The sequence below is a fragment of the Ruditapes philippinarum genome, unplaced genomic scaffold, assembly GCF_026571515.1.
Source record: "Ruditapes philippinarum isolate M1 unplaced genomic scaffold, ASM2657151v2 ctg6051_1_1_1_1, whole genome shotgun sequence".
NCBI lineage: Eukaryota > Metazoa > Mollusca > Bivalvia > Venerida > Veneridae > Ruditapes > Ruditapes philippinarum.
The window spans coordinates 1-9310 of NW_026856577.1; positions in this window are offsets into that span (position 1 = coordinate 1).

Consider the following 9310-nt stretch of genomic DNA (forward strand, 5'->3'; position numbering starts at 1 on the left):
TTTTACATATATTTTTGTCGGGAAATGTTAATTTATTTTATAAAGAATTATTTGTAAATAGTTTAGTTCGATTGCGTAAATAATAAACACACAGTCTAGAATCCGTCCCTGAAACCACAGAGCTATAAGCTTTGTAATATCAGTACAAAGCAATGCGTTAAGAATTTCTAACTCAAGGAAACAACGGTGTTTGAACCGTTTATCATAAATATCATTTTCTCAGTATCTATTTAGAAGGTAGTTATCAAAATGTCTTTTGTTAAATTATAGAAATTTTCATTGTTCTCATTTTTTATTAATTGTTTGACATAGTTAACACGAAGAAGTCCACTTTTAGACCTTCATTGCATGGATATATAAAATCTTCCACAAGCATATCTCTAGTAGCTCTCTATATACATGTACATTGAGTAAAACCCCAGTCACACTAGAGCTTACGATTACTTGCGACCACCGGCGACTTGTAAAACTGACGATCATCAGCGATTGTCTGCGACCAAAACCATTTTTGCACAGATAAATTTACTTTTGCTAGTATCCGAAGACAAGTCATCATTGACAATCGCACGACAGGTCATAAGTAAGCGTACGATGGTCTCAAGATTGCTTGGGATTACTTACGACTACCCGTGACATAACATGCGATCACCTACAACTTGTCGTTCTACCATCACACGATTACTAAAGACTACTTAAGATTATCAGTGACTAGTGGCAATTTGTAAAGACTGTCGTAAGGTTGCCGCACTTTCGAACGACCATCGTGCGACAGCCTTAAAACCTTATAAGATCAGTAGCGACCTGTTTGATCGCAAGGAGGTTTTTGTGCAAGCTCTTCACTGGTCTTCACTGGTCGTAAGCTCTAATGTGACTGGGGCTTTAGTAACCAAAAGTCTTAAGTCTATTTCACCCTTTACAGGCTGCTTAATTGATGAAATTGTGAAGTCGGAACACTCAATTCAAAGTCCGAGTGAGGGATTGATATTAGATATCCAATGTATGTGTACAAATGTTCTTCCAGTGAGCAAATGATCAATTTGTATGAATATGACCTAGCTCTGAACTGGTAGCCTCTTTTATTTGTAAACGTCTATAATAATACCTAGCACAACATTTTTTAAATAAGCTCTTAAATTCATACGTGTTTTTCTGTACAAGTTGACATAAAATAAGAAACCATAAGAGTAGGGTAAATCTTTAACCCGAGGGTTATAATTTATTTAACTTTACCAGAGAACAATAATGTTATGTTATATTTCAAATATTTACAAGTTTCGGGCATTATAGTTTCTAAGTATAATATCTTTTGAATAAAAGTGACAATCTAATATAAGAGAAATGAATAAATTAGACAAATAATCCATTTTCAGAGAAGTTCACCAGGCAAATTGCTACAACCAAATTTTTGTTTTGACTGGGATTAACATCACGCCAACACAGTAAACGACATATAGAGACTTTTATGCTTTATTGGTGCATTATGTCAGGCGTAAAATATACAGATTCTTCCGATGATAATGTTTTTTTATATTCAATTTATTTACAAAGGAATTTAATTTTTCTTATTTTCTAACAAAATCAGAAGCGGGCAACATATGTTTGCAAACAATTATCAAATTGTACTGGGGTACAATATGCAATCAAAATGTCGAAAGTTTGTCAAGATCTTTTTTAATAAGTAACGAAGAAAATACATTGACAAGGTCGCAAAAAAATGCAAAAAAAGCTTGCAAAAGCTTGATTATATTCCCCGAAAAAAAGTCGTAAAACCTGTGTCATAATTCAGTGATTTTTCCGGCGTTACACCGATTTTCGGAAGCACAATTCATGTATATTGGCGTCACCTCATAAAAACGGCTTGAATCACATTGTGTCAGTTTTTTTCAATTTTCTATGTCACCAGAAGTTTAGTAAATGTCACTTGCCTACCAAAATTCAAATAATACGGTATAATATGCATTTTTGTACTTATAAGAGACGAGAATAAAGATCATCAAGGCAACAGCAACGTTCACAGGACGCAGTTCCCGAGACACCCAACCCACCACAGCAGGGTACCCAGAAGGCACCAAACAAAAACTGGGAGTGGACATAAGGGCGGCGAAAGGCGGAGAGGGACAAGTTATGTGTGAAATAATAAAAACTAAAACGGGCCAATATTGGAATTAAAGGGACAAGGGCTAAAAGGGTGAAAAGAGGGGGTCAATAAATTGAAGAAGTTTGAGAAAATACTTACCGTTAACAACAATTAAATAAGAAAGACATCACAAAAGATGCAAACATTTCAAGTAACCATACAGACATGTGAAAGAACATAGAACGCTACCTCCTTGGTGCGGTTAGTGCTAGCTACACCACTGTTGAGTTAAACCCGGTATTATGCGCATAAAACCTCACTCTTAGCCCTAATATGTTCCTATATGACAAGACAGTGTAAATAAAATAACGCCCCTCCCCCCAAGTGAAATTCTAACAATGGTCATGGCTACATTAGACGAAATAGATAAAACACATAAATGATCGTGTAAATATTTACCAATGGGTACAGCCTAATGACCATTACCAAAGTACTTGATGCCTTAATGATAGGAAGAGGGCAACAAACAAAATCACCTACAAGGGCCCGACGAAGCAAGACAGAAACAAACATTTAGACAATTCAATCCCAAAGTAATGTAGAGTCAGTCTCCCACTAAGTCCGTCAAATGTTATCAAAAGAGGAGAGCGTAGCGTCCGACTGTAAGATGGTTAAACACCAAGCATATTTATGCCTTTAAATAATTGGGTCATAACCTCATTTTATAAACCGATTGATAATTTTAGTGAAGACAGCAGAAAAGTTACTATGTCCAATGATCCTACGAAGTCTGTAAACCACATCCCAATAGAAATCAGGCTTGCTAATACCTAGTCTTAAAAGAGTTTATTTTTATATTACAATTAAATTTAAAACTAAAACTAAATTACGATGGTAAAATATTTACGCAATTCATGATATCGATAGCCTTGTTTAAGAAGTTTGTCAGTAAAACGAAATTTTGCGTTCATTAAGATCATCAACATGATTGCACGCCCTAGCAACCTAGCAAATCTTTAATTTAGAAATATATATCCCAAACGATGTAGCATGAGGTACAACTCCATCTATATGTGAATAGTTAACAATATTAAAATCAAAATCATTTCTTTTATCATAGATTTTAGCTTTCATAATATTGTTAATGATAGAAATGTTTAAATCTAAAAAAGATATCTGAAGAGTTAGTCTTATTCAATTACAGGTTACTGAGATATATTTATGCCCCAACTTCAAAGAAGAAAGGGTATATTGCTTTGCATTTGTATGTTTTCGGTCGGTAGGTCGGTCCGTAGACCAAATGGTTTCCGAGTGATAACAAAAGAACACTTATGCCTAGGAATCATCACGCTCAAAACGGTGGTCAAGTCATTATTTTCACGAATGATCATGAAAAGTTGGCAATTTTGTGTAAATAATTTTGATGATGGATAAAGAATTATGTTTACGCAGCCGTATGCGGCTATTCCTTTTTCCAGTTCGGTCAAATAAAACATTATTGGCCAGTTTACTTACCGCGTTGGAAATCCTGTCATTTATCTGCCACTTATTGCACAATTTGCGTTGCTTATTGCACGAATCGTGCGTTATTTTCACATCCCGGCGTTACTGGATTTACACAGTGATATAGTACTTTCGGTTTCTATGACCAGAATAATAAGTTTATAAAAATATATTGTTCACTTATATTATATCTATAAATTTACTTCATTTGGGTGGACTTTTTACTCGATATATTGAAATAAATTTAGTAAATTACTCCCAGCATTAAATTACTTAACATTTTAAGTTTCTTAACGTTGGTTGGGCCGAAAAATCGTATCCTGAAGTTCTATGTATTCTTACTATTGTGTTTGAGGTCCTTATCCGAAGTTAACAGAAAAGCCTGAAAAGATGCGATTGATGTTCATGTTAATGCCGTATCCTGTATTTTCGCTTAATTGGTAATATTAAAAATCTGACACCGAATATTGTTGTGGTCTATATTCTTTTGATGTTTATTTTGGAATACAAAATATTAGTTTTATAGTTTTCACTATTTATTTTTCTTTGTTTGTGTGGTATGTATTGTTTAATATTTTGTTTTGTATACCGTTGTGACAGTAAAAGGGATAATTAAACACAATTTACTTTCCATATATTTTAGTTCACTATTTTAATCTTTCCCTTTTTTTAACCCATGTTGTATGTAAAGAAATTAATGGTCAAAATCTAGACTGAGAGCCTTGGTTGATATATTATACAGTGAAAAAAAATGATCGCTGTGTATTTGTGCAGCTGCAACTCTTTGATCATCACAGCTTAGATCTTTTGGGCATTGTATAAGGCTTGTAGATAAAATATGTTGGTGGTTTGATTTTATGTCTTTTATTCTTTTATAACTTTGATTTGTATATTTTGAATTCTTCCTTTATAAAAATTATCATTTTCTAGCTTGTTTTTACTTTTCATCACCTTTGACCAAGATTAAAGAAATTTACTCTTAGTAACCTGTGTGGTTTTATATGAAATATATATGTCTAAGACTAAGTGTTTGTTATTGAAAGATATAAGAAACTTACATTGTTCTATAAAACATTTCAGAGTGAACAGGTGCAAGCGGTTCTTAAACAGACTGATTTACCATTACACACATGATAAAATGGCTCAGTGTTTATTCCTCACAATAATATTCTTATCCTTTAACTGTTGATTATTTTTAGTAAACTTATTTAATGCAAATCAATGTGAGACTGACCTGCACTGTTTATTAGTCAGTAATAATTGTTTTGTCTACCATTTGTTCTATTTAAAATGGAAGTGCAAAATTCAAGTTAGTTACAGCTAACAGTTTAAGATTAAATGATTTATGTTGTTTATTTAGTTCAAGATGAAGTGAACACTGGCATTTATTAGTGCACAACAGCTAATACTTTTCATCTAGAAATATACTTTTTGCGTCGTCTGTTACGCTTTACATCAATGATTTTCTCGTGCCAATTTTATTATTCATTCATGTTAATCCCTGATGATTGCTGCTTTTCACATTCGATAACATGATACGCAATAATTTTCGTTAAGACAGACGTTTTTTGTGATAAAGAAGCGTGTTTTTAGCTTTCAAATACGTATTAAAGAATTTCGACCCAGCAGTAAATTTCTTAAACCTTTGATAAAACAACCGACACATTTTTAAAGGATGTTAAATTAAGAACGACACAAATCCGAATGAACATGTTCAATACTGAATTAAATTTTTCAAACTGATATAAGTATGAATGCTAAATGTAAAAGTACGACACTTATTATAACGCAATTCATAAGAAGAAAAGATTTTTATTTTCGAAAACTGATAGCTGGAGTTGAAAGCAAGCACGTTTTTTTCGGAGGATAAAAGTATACGCATACAATTGAAGAATATAGTTACTTAGAAGCATGTGAACTCTACAATTTACAAGGAAACACATGGTGTTTATGACCATAGGTGTTCGGCGCGTTGATTGGTCACTACCCCGCACCCCCTCACCCCCACACCCACTCTACAGCCCTCCTACCTCTCAAAACATGTAAAATACAGTATTTTTCATTTGAAACATGTTTTAATATTTGGCGTATGCTTTTAATTCAATTACCTTCATTTCCCACAAAAAAAAAATAAAAATTGATACATATATATTTAGTAAAGGTATGCAACTCGCCGCTCAATTTTCAGCACTCATCTTAATATGAACTCCATAACTTCAACATTTTTTCACCAATTTTCAATATCTTGGTACCAAATGGTAGGGAATTGATTACTGTTAAAGGAAATTAAGCTGTCATTACGATCATTTAAAGTTATCAGAAGATGTGTAATCTCAGTCACCGCAAGTGTAACTCGACAGAGACCTGACCGCTGGGTTTTCTTCAAAATTACCCGACTAAACGGCAGTTTATTCGAAATGATTGAATATTTCATTGTATTGCGCATATAAATATGATCAAATTATATTATTATTTGTAATAACTGTTCAATTAAAACATCATATAAAACTATAACAAACCTTTTTTCCGATATGTTAAATTCCAAATCATAATGCAAGTAATAGTTCTACAGAGTGCTCTCCTCTTAATTTTTTGTACGGAGTATTTTCATTGGTCTAAGGTTTTCACACGACCATTGAAAATGCTCCATACTAAATATATATGTATCATTTTTTATTTTTTGTAGGAAATGAAGGTAATTAAATTAAAAGCATAAACCAAATATTAAAACATGTTTCAAATGAAAAATACTGTATTTTACATGGTTTTGAGAGGTAGGAGGACTGTAGAGCGGGTGTTGGGCTGAGGGGGGGGGGTGCGGGGGTAGTGACCAATCAAAGCGCCGAACACCTATGTTTATGACGGCGATTATTTTCCATAATTATATTATCATTTCATATAACTTATTGATTTTACATTGAACTGAATCTATTCAATATAAAGTCTACAAATAAACTATTAATTTTACTTTTAATAAAAAAAACACACGATTTATGTTAAGTTTTAAATAGAAACTGGTGTGAAAGCACAATGATACAATAACTTTTATAATAAGAATTAACGGTGGAAGATCACGTGATATTTTTTTTCGGCATAAACATGTTTTCACTGCAAACAGTATTTGTTAGGTTTTTTTTATATCACTTAATATTTGAATAATAACTTATCCCGTGTTCCAGGTAATTGTTTGCAAGTTTCAGTGACATAATTATAACTAGCTCTTTCAGTATTCACGCTATAGTTGCATTAGCGGTGACTAACAAATGTCACGTGATCACGCACTCTTGAACAAAGGGTAAATACCATTCACATTTAAACGATTTCTCTATAATATTTTCCTTTTCGTCCATATGCATAGTGTGGATAACATTTATATTAAGTATAGTATATCATGTAAACTTCTTATTTCTTTACTTGTCATTAAACCGTTATTTATTGATTTTTTTGTCTTTGTTTATTAATCTTCTTCATTTTAGGTCGAATTCGCGCTAGAATTGGATAGATTATCAACAGGAAAGCTATTCCAGATGATTTATAATAGGTTTATTGGCAGATGTAATCCAAAATGTTGTTTTTCAAATGCACGAACCCATGAGTCTACATTTATTCCAAGTCAACTCAACTGGATTCAGAAAAAATGGGCTAAATTGTGGAAATTAACAGAACGTGACATAAAATCAGGAATAAAATTTGAAGAGGTATTGAAAACGAATCCTCACTTTTTATAACATTTCATTTAATAATTACATACAACAGTTTTACGTTACCTATATAATAACTAGGCATTCATTAAGGTTTCTTAGTCATGATGGCTACAGAACAATGTTTATTCCCCAGGCCTGAAACATAGGTTTGTTTCTTGTAACAAATCCCCCCCCCCCCCAACAAACACAAAAAGGTCAGTAGGTAGGAATTTTTTAATGATATATCAACTTTTTCATAACTTCATGTCAGAATCATGTTGAAGTTAACTTGAATTAAGGTGTTAGACTTAGAGATATTGAAAACATTAGTTTCAAAAATAATTAAAAATAAAAACATAAGTCTTGCCTTTTATTTAAAAATTCGATTTAAATAAAACTTGCAAAGAAGGCTATTACATGACTTTAATTACAATTTTTGCATTTATTGTCACTATTCTCTGAAATCTTTTAACACTTCTGGGACACTCCTGGGCCATTCCGCACATCTTTGAACTAGTGTGTTGTATCAGTGATGGTGATTGTTTAAATACAAATACCACCTGAAACACATTTGTTGACCTGTAATATATGAAATGACATATAACATAATTAATTTGCATTGAAACACTACTAGGATGTTTTGACATCAAACAAATAGTTTCCTTTTTTAGTACCAACACCTAAGCTTACTAAGAACCATTTCAAGTAGATGTACTCTTTTTGTATATATTTAGCTAGATATTAATTGTACAAATGTACTGGCATGTAATAAATGCAAATTCTAACATGTCTAATGTTAAGTCATTTTTGTCTATCTTTATTGGACAAAATACTATTAGAAAAGAAAAAAAAACAGTTTTCATTTTGACCTCGACAATAACACAAGACATCATGTTTTCAATAAAAGACATTAAAATAATGTTTCAAATCACTACTTTTATCAAAGCATTGAAAACAACCAAACATATGTATGAAAAGCAGTATTTTGATTTCAGATAACATACATTTTGATGGCATCAATCATGAGCCCTTTGTCAAATAAATAATTGCTTTTTTCTAGCAAATTTGTCTGAAAAAAGTACAAAAACTACAATAAAATATTCCTAATGGAGGAATGGATGGTTGTTTCATTTAAAAAGAAAACATATCTTCAATGCAAATTGAAAAAAATGTATATTACCAAGAGTGACAGGAAGGTCATGTTAAAAGCGCTTTTAAACTTTATGCCAAAAGAAAGCAGTATTTAACATACAAAATTGGATATCATAATTTTCCAGGAAAAAAATGAATTAAATAAAAAAAGCAATTCATAACTGCTATCTTTTAAGGCAAAAAAGGCTCAGTAAAAAGCGCAAAATTAATTTTACTTCACCAAACCTTAGAAAATGAAGTTATTGCTTTGATATTAAGTTGTACATTTAAACTTTCCATAAGAACTTTACTTCAAATTCTGATTCTTTCCCATTAAAAATGAGTTGAATGATTCATAGGCGATGCAGAAATTAAAAATAACTTCCAATAATGTTTTTTAATTTGGTTTTCTTGATAAACATAACGCCTCAATTATATCGCCGGTAACAATGACATGTACGAAGCCAGTTGTTACTGTACGGTATAAATAACATTACACCCGGACACGGTGTGAATTTTGCAAAAGAAACGACCCTTATAAATTGTAGGAAATGTTAACAATGAGCCGAAAAGTGATAAAGGTGCCACTCCATGCAGACACAAGGTTTACATTTCTGATTGTTTTGGTTATAGTTAATATAAATACATGTACGTTGATTCTCGATATAAGTAACTACATGTAATACTTTTTGATGCCAATACATTCGTCCCGCAAACTCCTAAAATGGCTTTTTTCTATTCTATTGCCTACAAGATATCATGCTGTAAGAAATACCAAACCCTCAAACATTTTGGTTCGACTCTTTAAATTGAGTAGCTTATTTGTATGTCTACACATGGAAATTTTGTTACAAGTAGACCTTTTTATTCCTTCAAATTGTCAAAAATGGCATGTTTTATAAACAATACACATTGA